Source organism: Branchiostoma floridae, chromosome 13 (genome assembly GCF_000003815.2).
Source record: "Branchiostoma floridae strain S238N-H82 chromosome 13, Bfl_VNyyK, whole genome shotgun sequence".
Classification (NCBI taxonomy): Eukaryota; Metazoa; Chordata; class Leptocardii; order Amphioxiformes; family Branchiostomatidae; genus Branchiostoma; species Branchiostoma floridae.
In genome coordinates this window covers 19,713,951-19,729,536 of record NC_049991.1, presented here as the reverse complement: position 1 = coordinate 19,729,536, position 15,586 = coordinate 19,713,951, and the positions used below count along the sequence as shown (strand labels likewise).

Below are 15,586 nucleotides of genomic sequence, written 5' to 3'. Positions count from 1 at the left end.
TGACCAGGGATGCTACCAGGTCACCTGTGGTCAGAGTCTTCTACTGTGACCTCAGTCTGTAACAGTATTTTTGCCTCTTAGGATACCTTAGAATGCACTTTCTTAACTTAAAATCATCAACTCTGCACCACAGAAGGTGGATGCCCCTGGACCCCCCCTACAATAGTCACTTACCGCGACTCACCAATAAATTTGGTCTCCCTGTAACAAAATCCTATCTAAAAGCCTGACCGCTGTTACAGAGAGGACTTTGAGTATGCGGGGCTCGGAGTCATGAGGCATGTGGGGAAAAGAGGGGAACCTGGTTGAATCGTTATGAATACGAGGTTTCACTTTTTGTTCACCATGGTGATGAGACTTTTGTGGCAAATTATGCATCGTGTGAGTCATAGCTGGTAGATTCGGACCTAAGACCACAGGACATTCGTTTTGTTCGAATCCTCTATTTATTCATGAGAAGCTCAAATCAGCCTACAGGCCACTTTTCATTGAGATCATGAGGGATGTAAGGGTCAGAGAGAATATAACAGAGAAAGTGATTACATTGAGTCCTAATAAATCTATCAAGAACATACTAGTATATCATTACATGTACATGGTACAAAAAAGCTAAGGGTTCATAGTCTGTGTCTGTTCATTCTGGTCATAATTCTTTTACTTCAACAGTCTCTTAAAAGAGGTCAGAATTGGAGCCATACAGTTGCAATGATATTACTTTTATCATTGACACAACAGCAGCACACAGACTTTTCTATAAAAGAAAAAATTTACGCCTCTTGGAGGCGAATGTGCTCATGTTGGCAAATGGCGCACTAAATTTGTACATATTTCTAAGCACAATTTTGACAGTTTAGCTGAGAGGCTCAGTGGGCATCACTCCACCATCAAGGAAAGAGATGTGAAGGACCTTTTCCAAGGGCACAACGTCGGGGGCCATGGCAAGTGTCGAACCTGGGACTTATTGGTTCTGAGTCCAACGCTCAAAACATTGTGTTGCACCATCACCACTTGTCACAAAGTCATATTATTTGTGTACAATTATAGTGGCATGATTATACATTTATTGTAAAACTATCTTGTAAAAACTTGGGCATAGTTCCTATAAATATCTTTTTAATGGAAAGCGTGCCTATTGTGGAAAGAGACATTATCATCATCATTATAATCTGACATACTTGTTACAAAATAAAATATGGTATAATCTGATTTTGGCCTTTTGAAAAGATTTGTTTTTTCAGCAGTCATGACAAGAATGAATATTAGTACAGCTGCTTAAAGTATTGTATACTAATCATGCTCATAGTATCAGGCTGAAAACTTTGCTACAGGTAGGTCTTTTTTTTAAAGAGTTTGTTCAGTGCAAGGCCATTGACCACTTCTGGGTACTGAACTACGCTCTGTAGCAGCATCTCTTCTCCCCAAGTCATAAACATTGAGCTTTGTCAAGTTCAACTGACTAGCTGAATAGGCGAAGCAGGGTTTTCCAGGTTGCTTGAGAAATTCTCTACCCCATTTAGTCGGATTTTCAACTAATACGATGAACAGGACTCACTACTTATAACTGCTGTAGTATTCAGTATCAATTGCAATTATACAAGGGTGTGCCAGAAGATGGAATTAAGACTGTAGACCCCCTGGCCTATGAGCAGGGTTACTAGACACTACACCACCCACACTAATGTTATAATCAGGGTTGGACAAGTCCACCAGCCCTATTGTCCAGAGGGCAAGTGAAAATGCCGATCAGACAAGCGCATGTCCAATCTCACTTGCCCGATTGGGCATATAAGATTTTTCTAGAAAACCTACACAATAGAATGATGTTAGAAAACTTGTCCAACCCTGTTTTCAACTAGTACAATGAACAGCACTCACTACTTAAAACTGCTGTTACACAGTAACAGTTGTATTCAGTTGTATCAATTGCAATCCAAGGATGTGCCAGAAGACAGAATTAAGACTGTAGACCCCCTGGCCTATGAGCAAGTTCACTAGACACGACACCACCCACACTACTATAATCACGTTGTTTTATCTTAGCGTGTTGTTCATCTGATCAATGAAAATGCTCAGAGTCGTTTTATGCTCATGATCGTTACAGCCCACAGGTTACGAGAAGCTAGTTTTCTACCGACCGTTAATGATTTTACGTTAATTATTTACCTTCTTCAGTCAGCTTTACGATCTGGTACATATAAACTGGGCGGTTTTTCACCACACTGTATATATTTCATTGCCTAAAAAGTTTTCTTTCAGAAGTTTTGTTGTTTTTGCCATAATTGCAGTTTGCAGCATTGAAGGGACTTAAGGGACCCAAAGTTTACTTTATTGACTAAATCCATACGTGCACAGAGATAGATTTGGGCTTGGCGTCGCTGTAAGCCTTAACTGTTTGGCTGTGTTAGCTAGGATAAAGCTACTTCTTTAAGCCTTCGATTATTGTTCTTAATACCGAAAATAGTTTCATCAGGTTGGTAGAATATAGGATGAAGGAGAATTCTTATTACACAACCAGTGGGTACTTACATTGCTTACGTTTTGATGTCTCTCAGACACCTTCGTCAGAGCTTCTAACTGGAGTTCTGCTTCTCACCGCTATATGTAGCCGATGTAGGTGGCGCTTTTGCGGTGAGAAAACAGTCCCAAATGTGGCTTAGCTTGTATCCCCCCTCGTCCCTGTTCATCACTGGGGCCACCTACATCGGCTACATATAGCGGTGAGAAGCAGAACTCCAGTTAGAAGCTCTGACGAAGGTGTCTGAGAGACATCGAAACGTAAGCAATGTAAAGTACCCCACTGGTTGTGTAATAAGAATTCTCCTTCATTCCTACTGTTCTTAATAGTTTTCTGACCTTCATGGTATTCTTTTGCTTTTGCTTGTGTCATTGATTTTGCATTGCGTTGAACAAATTTTTAAAGTACAAAATTTCATTATGTTATTCACTCTGTTGCCTTCAAGTACTAGAGTTGCCAACCTATGATTGATGACTGCGTAAAAAATTTGTAAATTCCCAAAACTATCGTAGAGTGGAATTTGTTATTGCCAAGCACAGAAGGGCCATTTTCATAGATAGATTGAAAGAAAATTTGCAGATAGATGTGCAAAAGTTAGGTGTAACAGGTCGTTCAGTGTGATGTAACCAGCTGCTGCCACACAACGTGCCTAACGCTCAGTGATGTGTCATTTAATAATTGCTGAATTTCTTATGCAGTAGACACTGTGCTACAATTATTGGTATGTCGATGAAGGTTAGACATCCAGGGAATAAGATATTCCAACAAGCAGTTAATTAGTAATACTCATTAGACAAGCAACTGGAGAAAACCAGTTTCTACCAGATCTCTTCAGTTATAAAAGATAGTGGTTACTATATAAACATTTATTTTGGTCTTTTGCTGTGGGACATGTTATTACATAGAACAGCCTAGACAACTCATTTTTCAGGGAGGCTGTCCATCAGACAGAACAGCCATGTGTTACCTGGGGTGATTGTCATTTCTGGTGCATCAATGCAGCGGCATGTTCCTGCCTCACGGCAATCTGTTCCCAATGTTCTCACCAGAATTTTTTCACAGAATAGGGTCATCCTTTAAAATCCAGCAAAGCCATATGGTAAGCAATGTTGGAGTGACATTTCTAGGAGGTCCAGGGCAATACTTCCCCTGAAATTTTTAGAATTTGTTACCCTCAAAGACACTTATATTAATTTCCAGGCCAAATTTAGTGAAATAAAGCCAACATTTTTTTACCATTGTTATAAAACAACAGCTGGTTGAACCACAGCATAGGGGCACAAATCACAGGGTAGGGGATCCAAATCACAGCGTAGGGGATCCAAATCACAGCGAAGGAGGCACCTAAACTGATAAAAAAAGCCTGGCGAGAGCACTGTTTGCTTGCAGCCGGTCTCTCTCGTTCGGGCACTCCCGCCACCGGCAAATGATGCATGATCTTACACTGATGGAGGCTCGTCAATACCGCCAGGTCACGCAGACGAGAGCGGCACTTTAAGCTTTGTGTTGTGTGAAAAGTGGCTGTCTTTTATTTTTAGTTATTAATTAATAATTACTGTAACTGCTGCTGAGTTCCCAGGCAAGTGACAAGGGTAGGCAGCCCACGATCATATAACTTAAACCAGTGCTTTTGTTTGCAGAGTTTTACAATTGGTAATATATGTCAACAAATTATGACTTTAAAATAACATATTAGTGTAAACTCAAAATCATAGTGACATAAGTCAATGTAAAATAAGATAAACCAATTTTGCGCCCAGTTACTATCTCATATTAAGCAGACAATGTAGATTGAGACCGATGATATTTAACAGCAATCACAACAAATCTTTTGATTCGTTAACAAGATTGTAAAACATTATTCAAACTACATTGTAGTACTGGTCTTTGTAGAGTTTTACAGAGTAATATACAGTAAGTATGATGAATTAGCATGCCATTCTATTCAGCAACTCTCTCAACAAACCTTACACCCAGTTTTCATGACAGCATTTAGACCCAATCTTCTAACAAGCTACCAGCATTCACACTTGTTTTTTCATAGATTTATTCCCAGTCTTTATATAGTACACCGGCATTTGCCCCCTGTCTCCCAGCACACTGATGTTTACAACTGTTCTTTGTAGTCTTCTGCACAGTTTTTCATGACTGCCAGAACTTATAGTTATACTCCCATCCTTAATCATTAATCAGGACCTACATTTGTCAGACGAGTTAAAAACAATGTTTTATCGTCCCACTCAAAGGCTGGAGAGTTTCAGAAGTAGCTGCGGTTATTTCGCCGGAAAACTATTCATGGCTTTTTAAGGGGTGCCCAAGGATCTGGCCTGGCATCTTAACGGCTTGTTCTACAATTGGATGAATAAAATAGGGACTGTAATGGCGACTGCAATTTCCAGGTCGACCCCTGGTTCGGCACAGATGCAACTGCGCAATTGATTCACTCCGCTGTTAAACTTTGGCAGCCGGGTCACGTGACGTTTTCTTTTTTAGATCTATTTATAGAGAGAGACTTCATACAGTGTACATGTACTGTAAATGTATTAAAGTTCGCTAGGAAAAGGGATTTTTTGCGGTGGTTTTAAGTTAGCGGTAGCACCATGCACATACTCTAGTCTCGTCTCCTACTGCCATGGAAAAATGATTGCGGTGAAGCGGCCACTGGGAAAACTGCAAACATTATAACACCGCAAGAATTTCTGCATTTACAGTATATGATGTTGGTATGACCATGGTCTGGAGTGCAGCGTCGGGCCAGTTATCGATCGAGGCACTGCAGCCCACGTTTAAGTGATGGTTACATTGTCCACTGCAGCACAGCCGCCATTGTGTGGAGGGTTCCGTGGCTGGAGGTCAGAGAGGTCACGATGTGAATGTACTGGCGTGACATCTGGAGTTAGGGAGTCTATGAATTAGGACTCGCTTTATGGCCCCGCCTGTCTTGATGCATGGCGGTGCCAATAAGTCGCTTGCTGAATGTATTAGTCGTCTCGTGCCGGCCCTGGAAAATGGCCCGTGTAACTGTGAGATTGCTCGGGGGCTAGTAGGGGGCTGAGCCTGTGACAGATTATAACAGAATCAGATGTGCTGTTGTTGTGTGCTGGAGTTGCATTTGTACAAATTGTCACCTACAACACTCAAGCACCTTTGATATGTTAGGCAGTCCAGTTCCAGTTCTGATTAGCTCTCAATTGTGTTTGTTTCTGGAACATTTCTGTATGTGTTCAAGTCTTCTTACTTTGCCAACTCATAAACTAAAGCACCTCTTTACCTGAAGCAAGACAAGATGTTCGCATCAATCCCTACACGGCTAGTTTTTTATCTAACCATATTACAATAGTTTTATTTTGTATCTGTTTTTGTGTATATATATATATATATATATATATATATATATATATATATATATATATATATATATATATATATATATATATATATATATTGTAAACTAGAACAACTCAGAAGTAAGATATGACTTGAACAAGACTCTCACACCAATCCCAAAGTTCAATATTGAGTAGCTGTCTGCCAGAGCACTACATTACAAGTTTTCTTGCTTTGTCTCAAATAACGCAAAGTCATGATCATAAAACTTAAAAGCCCCTGAAGCAAGACTAGTAACAAATTTCAGACATGACGTTCACACCAATCCCTACATGGCAAGTCTTTGTACAAAACTCTTGTGAATTGTCCCTACACTAGAAGGTCACCTGGCACCCCTGAAGTATCATAAACACCTTCGGAACAATTCCTTCACCTAAAGAAAGGATTCCCCGAGACACTTCCATCACAGCAAGTCCTTGGCATTCCCCGGCATGTAAGGCCCATCTATGGATGGCCTTTTGTGCCGAGGTGGTGTGATGGAGGATGCTGGCTGTCTGCTTGTCAGTTTTATGACAGTGCAAGGATTAGAGTCCATTATGAGTGTTCCCCCCTCCCTGTGGCATACATATTTGACAAGGCCATGTAAGGTACTTGTTTTGTTTCTTTCAGATACATGTACTAAGTAATAAACCACCTTTGGGTGTATTAAGGATGACTTACATGTTAGGTAACTGCAAGCTGCATAAGATCAGACTGTAAGGTATTGTCCACTCACAGCAGGAAGCACGTTTTTGTGTGGTACATGTATGATGTTTGACATGCTTGAGGTGTGGCTGTCCTCAAATTTGGGTTCTACGGCTTTATGTCCCATTTGAAGGGTGGTGTACATTAGTTTGTGTGTATAGTAGTTTGGCAAGGTGTTTGCTTGCTAGTTGCAAAGTTTAGCATTCCCTGCACCTTTGATATCTTTTCTCTGTTAACTGCAAAATGTGATTACTTTAATTCCTGATTTTTTCAATGTAATGTTATGTTCACGGTTTTCACGGTGACGACTGAAACGTGAACTTATCATTACTGATAACAAATGATTCACAGACTTTTTTTATGTGCACTTGCCGCGACAGTGAACATTTAGTTCCGAGAACAAGTTAGATTTTTTCAGACCGTGAAAGTTTGGTACCGAGAAGACAAAGTGAATTACAGTAATTATAATTAAAGAGTGAAAATGAACCTAAATACAGTGTTTTTTTAGCATACAAAGTTTTAAGATTTTTTATGTTCAAGTAGTTTCTTTACTCCCAAAGTCCAAGAAACAGTTAACTTTGTTGATGCTGCCTAAGCAAAGTGATGGATAGGTGTAAGAAATGGCAAAGTCTTAAGGAAATGACTTATCATAAAGACCATCTCCCCAGCGACTTCAAGACGTGAGGCATCTTAAATACCATACTTAAAGTCCGATGTACCTCACGAGACTTGACAGGAAGCTCCCTAAATACCAGGACTTAGAGAAACATACCTCGGGGTGTGACAATTTTGTATCATTATCCCCCGTCAGAAGAGCAGGTAACAGCTCTTGGCAACATTTCTGAAGATTGATGGTTGCTCATTCGCCAGCCGACAGCGGAGAGAAACTCAGACAGGCGAAGACTCATCAATCTAGTCTTGGGTGTCATCCTGCAAGCTTTGCTCACATATACCTGAATACATTTGTACTAGTGGTGGGTACCATTACTGCATGTGTACCGGTACTAAACCGTTTTTTTCGTGTTGGACAAATCCAGAAAAACCGGGACCTGAAAAAAGTCAGTTGGATCAATTAAAAAATTAACAGATTATATCGGAGGCGTTCACGTGTTTCGGGGCTTGCAGGTCCAAGAAAAGAACAAGAGCGAAGTAGAGGAAAGTTGATCGTCAGATAGAGACTCATCAATCTTGTCTTGAGCGTCATCCCACAATCTTTGCTATTACATATAATACATGATCGATTGCATTTTTTTGTAAAAAAATTAACAGATTATATGGGCAGGCGTTCACGTGTTTTGGGGGCTTGCAGGTCCAAGAAAAGAACAAGAGCGAAGTAGAGGAGAGTTGATAGTCAGACAGAGACTCATCAATCTTGTCTTGAGCGTCATCTCACGATCTTTGCTTAGCATATACATGATCGATTAAAAAATTAACAGATAATCGGCAGGCATTCACTGACAGATGTTTTGAGGGCTTGCAGGTCCAAGAAAAGAACACGAGCGAAGTAGAGGAAAGTTGATAGTCAGACAGAGACTCATCAATCTTGTCTCGAGCGTCATCTCACGATCTTTGCTGTTACATATACCGGGTACATGATCGATTAGAAAATTAACAGAATACTAGTATATCGGTACTAGGCGTTCACGTGTTTTGGGGGCTTGCAGGTCCAGGAAAAGAACAAGAGCGAAGTAGAGGAAAGTTGATAGTCAGACAGAGACTCATCAATCTTGTCTTGAGCGTCATCTCACGATCTTTGCTTAGCATATACATGATTGATTAAAAAATTAACAGTGAGATTATATCGGTAGGCATTCACGTGTTTTGGGGGCTTGCAAGTCCAGAAAGAGAACAAGAGCGAAGTAGAGGAGAGTTGATAGCTAGACGGTGACTCATCAATCTTGTCTTGAGCGTCATCTCACGATCTTTGCTGTTACATATACATGATCGATTAAAAAATTAACAGATTATATCGGCAGGCATTCACATGTTTTGGGGGCTTGCAGCTCCAAGAAAAGAACAAGAGCGAAGTAGAGGAGAGTTGATAGTCAGACAGAGACTCATCAATCTTGTCTTGAGCATCATCCCGCAAGCTTTGCTCACATACATGAATACTATTTTCGTGGGGGCAGCTCCAGGCCTAGAAGAATCCTTGTCCTCACTCTTGCAGTGTCTCGTTATGCACTTCTCATTCTGTCTCATTCTGTCAATGTTATACGCTCGTTAAAAGTTTCATTAGCTTCAATCTGAATCAATCTTTTGTTGAGTGTCACACTCAAGCTTTGGTAACAGACATGTATAGTATTACCTGAATACCATTTTCAGGAAAGCAGCTAAGGTCCTGGTAGCTTCAGGCCTGTGGAATCTTGGTCTTCACTCTTGCAGACTTGCAAATTTGGATCTCACAGTCATGGTATCAAGCATTGTTCAACACAGAAAAATATCGCCAATGATAAAAGAATTCCTTTGCTGGAAGTGAAGATACGTAGTACTACGTAGAAAAATTTTGAATTTCAGGTGTGAAAAGTCAGTTCGGGCAAGTAGATTTTTTTGTCTTGCCCAATAGGACAAGCGAATTTTAAGAATCTTGTTAAACCCTGCTTGATCTGTACTATTGTGTGAAAACCAAAGAAATTTAGTAGTGTTACCTTAAATACAAACAACTTCTAAGAGATAGACACCCTTCTCTTTTTTTTCTGTACATTTCCAGCCAACAGTGAAGTTGGTTCTCCATTCGGGCCTATTTAGTACAATATAGCATGAAATTATCAACCTCATACCTTAGATACAAACTACTTCTAAGAGAGACATCCGACTGTTTTTTTTTTTTCTTGTACCTCCAGCCAACAGTGAAGTTGGGTCTCTGTTCAGACCTATTTACAATATAGCATGTTTACAATTATAACCTACTTGATCTGTACTTCAAATTTGTATGTGTGAGAACCAAAGAAATTTAGTAGTGTTACCTTAAATACAAACAACTTCTAAGAGAGACATCCAACTGTTCTTTTTTCTTACACCTCCAGCCAACAGTGAAGTTGGGTCTCTGTTCGGACCTATTTACAATATAGCATGAAATTCAAGGTTAGCACCTCTGCCCGAGGTGGCAGTATTCTTTATAGACGGAATACAATATTGGATACGGTGGTGCCCTCCTCCTATTGCCTCGTCCCGTCATCTTTCACAATTTCTCCGCGATGGAGACGGGTTATTTGCCGGTTGGAGCCGCTGGTTCAATTTCCTGGTTCAGTGGAGGTGTTTGGTGAGCAGCAGATTCCGGTCATCTGCAGATCCATGTTCATTAGAGTCAGGTCTTTATGCTGGGAGGAAAAGTTATACCAGTAGTCTAGCAGTACTCTTCTAGTCTAAAAATGGCAAAGAATAAAAAGAAAATTAACCAAAAAGAAAATTAACCCAAAAAAAATTAACCAAATTCTCTCAGTTCAGATGATATTAAAAGCGTTTGGGGGACAAGAAAAAATCTTGATTCATGAGTGACAATATTATGACACATACAAAAGGGTAAGGTGCTGTTTTTGAAATGAGAGAATTTGTTATGATTGTTTCTTGGCCTATGGAATATAGTTGTTATAGCTGGTTGGGCTGCAATGTTGTTACACCCAGAACATCACCATATGTATGTCCTGTCATTAATCAAGAAGCCAAACTTCTGTGTTGGACTTAAGATATGTGATACAAGTTAGGTGTGACGGATCGTTCAGTGTAATATAACCAGCTGCTGCCGCACCACGTGCCTGCGAAGCTGGTGTGTTACGCCGAAGGGCGGATATACCGGCTATATAGGTACAGATACAGATTATACTTTTATATGCATGTTTTGTCTTTGTTGTGACACAAGTGTACTTAGCTTGCTTGGGCAAAAATGTACAATAAAGGTCTTCATTCATTAATATCTAAATGTGTTCTAAGATGTTTGGAACGCTTGAACAGCTCTGTGCTAAAAAAGATTGAGATCCTTTTTGTCTCTCCAATGGTGTGAATCTTATTTGAGCCCCTCTTTTGATCAGGCGTTGTAGCTAGTTGTGCTGCATTGTTACAACCTGAAAATCACCTTACACCCCGTCATTAACATCTTGTGTTGTAAAATGTTATGAATGCTCAAGCAGCTCTGTGCTTAAAAAGATTGAGATCCTTTTTGTCTCTCCGATGGTGCGAATCTTATTTGAGCCCCTCTTTTGATTAGGCGTTGTAGCTAGTTGTGCTGCATTGGAACAACCTAAACATCACCTTACACCCTGTCATTAATATCTTGTGTTGTAAGAATTGTTATGAACGCTCAAGCAGCTCTGTGCATGAAAAAATTGAGAACCTTTTTGTCTCTCCGATGGTGCAAAGCTTATTTGAGCCCCTCTCTTGATTAGGTGTTGTAGCTAGTTGTGCTCCATTGTTACAACCTGAAAATCACCTTACACCCTGTCATTAATATCTTGTGTTGTAAAATGTTATGAACGCTCAAGCAGCTCTGTGCTTAAAAAGATTGAGAAGCTTTTAGTCTCTCCGATGGTGCGAATCTTATTTGAGCCCCTCCCCTGCATGTATTAACCTGAGTCCATTGTGCTGATCCGACCTTACATGTGCATGCCGGTGTGTAATCACGATCCTGATGCTCTGCTGGCATGCCTGAAAACACAGGGCACATCAGAGGAGGCACTCGCCATTGCATTCATACAAACTTCAATGTCTTATTCAAAATGGGTTGTGCACGGGGTTGTGTCCGTCTGTCCTTTGATGGAATTTTGATACTGGAGACAGACAAAAATTAAGCTCATTTCATCCTCTGTGACAGACAAAAATTGGCATGTTAAGATATTGATTGAACCAAGCTGAGTCTACCAGCAAAATTTGCCCCACTAAATAAAGGAAACAGCATTTCAGAGGGTCTAGATTTCAAAATTTTCTCGAGGAGCATACCCCAGAACCCCCTTGCCTCGGTTCTTTGCGCCTTTGACAGGATAATTCCATTCAAAATCCAGGGGACAGAAAAAAAATTTCAGGCTACCTAGAACACTGCATTTATACAATCTCATGGTCTTATTCAAAATGGTTTGACTGGGAATGTGCATTTCAGTCTCTCTACATGTATGTTTTGCTCTCTTTGATTTTTACATTGTGTATCTCTCCTGTCACGGCTTTGCTGCATTCTTATTGAAACTTCCTGGAGTGTAGGTTTAATCAGGAGTTTGGGAACAAAGCGTTTTTCATCCTGTCGGACCAACAACCTCTCCTCCTCGCAGATCCAATAAGAAAAATCTAATAGCCAAAAAAGAGAATCTAATAGTGGAGAAATGAGGTTGCCCTGCTCTTGACAAACGAGAACTAAAGTGTAGAATTGATGTCTTGTCCAGAGATTGGGTTTTCAAGGCCACAGCCTTCGCTTGGTTTTTATGATCCAAGCTAGCAGGATGGAAATAAAAATCTTATCTTCTTTTGCCAGAGTACGTTTCTGGCCCGCTCTTTACCGCGCCGTAAAATGTATTGACAGAAATTTTACGCACTTCCCCGTAGGAAAAGTGCAGGATCTTCAGTCAACTTCAAATCAGGAGGAATGACTTGTAAATCCACCGGAGTGTAAACGACCCACTCTGCCATTTTCTACAATGAGCTCTTCAGGTTTCTGGATGCGGGAAATGAATCATATTTTTTTTCAGATCTTGACTTCATCTTGTGATATCTTGAAGTTGCACTGTACTTGTGCAGGATTTCTAAACATCTTGAAGTTCAACAATTTTCTTTAAGATCATCTCAAACATTCTTAAGGATCCTTGGTTTGACATTTGAGTGTAGTACTAGATAGTCTTTGTACATTGTAATGACTCTACACACTGTACATCTAATGTACTATGATACTAGTCTGATAATGATAAGAAATAATTGTGATTTTGGCTGGTGGTCCAGACTCTAATGCAATTCAAGCCCAGAAACTAAGAGCTCCAGGCCTTGCAATTCAATTGAAATAATGTAACAGCTTTATGTAGTATGTAGTGATAATTGTGTGCAATGTACATGTGTAGAAAACTAGCTCATTAACTTGCATTGTATTATATAAAATGTAACGTTAGCATTTGTATGATAGCTAATAATTTGAAAGTATCCTTCAGCTATTAGCTTTTTCTTCAAAGTTTAACATCAGACTGACTAATTTGGAGAAACAAGGAGCTAATTTGAATCAGCCAAGTGGGAAACTTCACCGTCCAATTTCCTTCTCGCCGTAAGTTTCGCCGCTGAAACTCGTCAGGATAAGAAAAAATCAATGACCTCGGTTTGACCCCAAGTCGCACCTGAAAGCATGTGCAATTTTTATTGTAATATCAATGTTGCGTGTTGGTGTAACCGATACCCTTTAGCCTCTCGGGGGCCATGATTGTTCTTGTCCGCGATCGTGTCGTCAGTTTATTGCTCTTCCGATATTCAGGGACGGCGGGTTTTGGTCAATACCAGACCCCCTTGTTTTCAGAAGTTCCAAAACATGAACACAGCCGAGAGGGATGCAAGCCAGGGTTCTAGCCAGGGTTCTTTTGCAGCTGGGGACGGACAAAAATGTTGCCCGTTCAAGGCCAAACGGCATGTAAAGGCATTAATTGAACCAACCAATCGTGTTGTCTGTTTATTGCCCTTCCGATATTCGGGGATGGCGGGTGTTGGTCAATACCAGACCCCCTTTGTTTTCAGGAGTTCCAAACTGTGATGCACTAAACATAAGAGGGATGCAAGCCAGGGTTCGAATTCTAGCAAGGGTTCTTTTGCAGCTGGGGATGGACAAAAATGTTGCCCGTTCAAGGACAAAAGTCGGCATGTAAAGACATTATTGAACAAACCGATCATGTTGTCTGTTTATTGCCCTTCCGATATTAAGGGACCATTTGGTCAATACCAGACCCCTTTGTCTTCAGGAGTTCCAAACATGCACTAAACATGGGAGGGATGCAAGCCAGGTTTCTAGCAAGCATCTTTCCTTTGACAGAATTTTGCAGCTGGGGACAGAGAAAAAGTTTTCCCGTTCAAAGACATTAATTGAGCCAAGCTGATGGCGACCACAAAACTTGCCCCTCAAAATAGAAGAAATTGCGTATCAGAGGGTCTCGGTTTCAAAATTTTCCTGGGAGAGCATGTCCCTGACCCCCCTAGGATTGTTACACTTTCAACAGAATTTCCATTGCAATCACTGACAAAGTCCAAGGGACAGAAAAAAATTCAGACTGGCTAGAACACTGATGCAAACATCAACATTTCCAAGGAGCATGATTGGAATGGGACTTAGTCTCCAGACTGGTTTCTCTGTCAGCCAGGTCTGTAGTACACAGTCACTCATCTGGGAAATATAACATAGTACTGCACACATAAAGGTCACAGTTTCAAGCTAGCATCATCATCATCATCATCATCAATGCTTCATTATCATCATTTGGCAGGTGACTGTGAGCTTCCACGCATACTGAGACGAGTCCATTTTGTTGCCAGCAAGCTCAGGCTGATCTGTTTTGGAGTAAGCTGGCCATTATAGTCTTCCCAGAGGTGTTGGATGTATACTTAGTTGGTTTCATTTCACTACATTTGATACATTAAATTTCTTGAAAATCAATGCTCTAATACATAATAAAAGTATAGCATGATTTCACGAATCCCTTCAAACTTCCAAGATCAAAGTCAGTGGGTAGAAAAGTTGATAATTCCTGCATCAAAACAACTGAAGAAAAAGCAAAAATAGAATATTTCATTTTATCGCTGTTTGGTTTCAATTCCTTTGATAAAGCAATACTCTAGTATAATTTTGTTATGATAGAAATCATAGATGTGAAGTATAGCATTATGAACCCTTTCAAACTTCTTGAAGGTCAAAGTCAGTGGGTGGAAAACTTGACGATTCCCACATCAGTCCAACCATCTCTCACGCTCATCGCACCTCATCATCTTTCTGCCTGCATGACTGTGACCTTGGAATAGCAAGGTCGGATGTTGTGACCTTGTTCCATCCCCTTGTGTGAGATTGGGCGGGAGAAGAGGTTGTGAGTTGTATAATGAGGCCACTTTGCAGCTGTATAACGCCTTATTCCATTAGACCTGTTGAATGTAGTGTTAAGCGATTTCGTCATGCAAAACTGCATCTGTTTTAGGCCTTCCAAGTCCAGTAAGTTGTTTGATGGGTCTTGTTATGGTTAGGATAAAATTGAAGACAGAAAAATAAGAAAAGGTTATTTATGAGAAGTGGAAATGCACATAAAAATGCCCAGGGCATATACGTCATGTACATGTAGCTGACTTTTCAGGAAGGACTGTTGGAAACAAAAGGTTGTAAAAATAAAGCCTTTTTACCACTGATTCATTTAAAAGAATTCAAAATTCGTAAGTGCGAAAGTCCTCCTACGAGATACTCTGAACAACAAAGCTGTATCTGCTGGGGCCGCCTCACGTACACATGGCATGCAATTCTTGTCCCTGTGAGACTTAGTGCGCCAGTAGACGAGAGGGTGGAGAAGGAATTGCACACCCTTTCTTCACCATAAAATGTCCTGTGCCGGTCAGGCAAACAGGTTGCCGAACCCAACGGCAAATGCCTGTTTGCCTGCTCATCTGTCGAAAAAAAGGAGAGTACGAAAAAAATGAAAGCAAAGGATACACATATCCTATTTAGGTCTCATTGAGAGCACAGCGCGATTGCCGTCAAGTGGAAAGGGGACCTAAATCCTCTGTGAGAGAGGATATCTTGATTGATAGTCTCCTTTTGAAACTGTCAAAACAATCTCAATCCTCCTGAGAAAAGTAGCCCAACCTTATTATTCCTCACACCTCACTCTTGCATCAGACTTGTGGTCTTGAGAGCCTGTCTGTGAAGCTGAGCAAAATATTGTAATTTTGATAGAATAGAGGATGGATGTCATTTTGAAGTAGAGTGTAGATTGTATATGGTAGAAAGAAATGAACCGTGTAAGGCTATACAAAACCTATTTCCTTATTTCATACACTTAAGTGCTGTAGGAAAATTCA

At 40.4% G+C, this 15,586-nt stretch overlaps 1 protein-coding gene across 1 annotated transcript in view; it reads left to right on the top strand.

The window, feature by feature from the left end:
* Positions 1-15,586, top strand: part of LOC118428615 (nucleolar protein 11-like) — a gene marked incomplete in the record, with an annotated part of 60,992 nt that overhangs the window by 40,179 nt on the left and 5,227 nt on the right.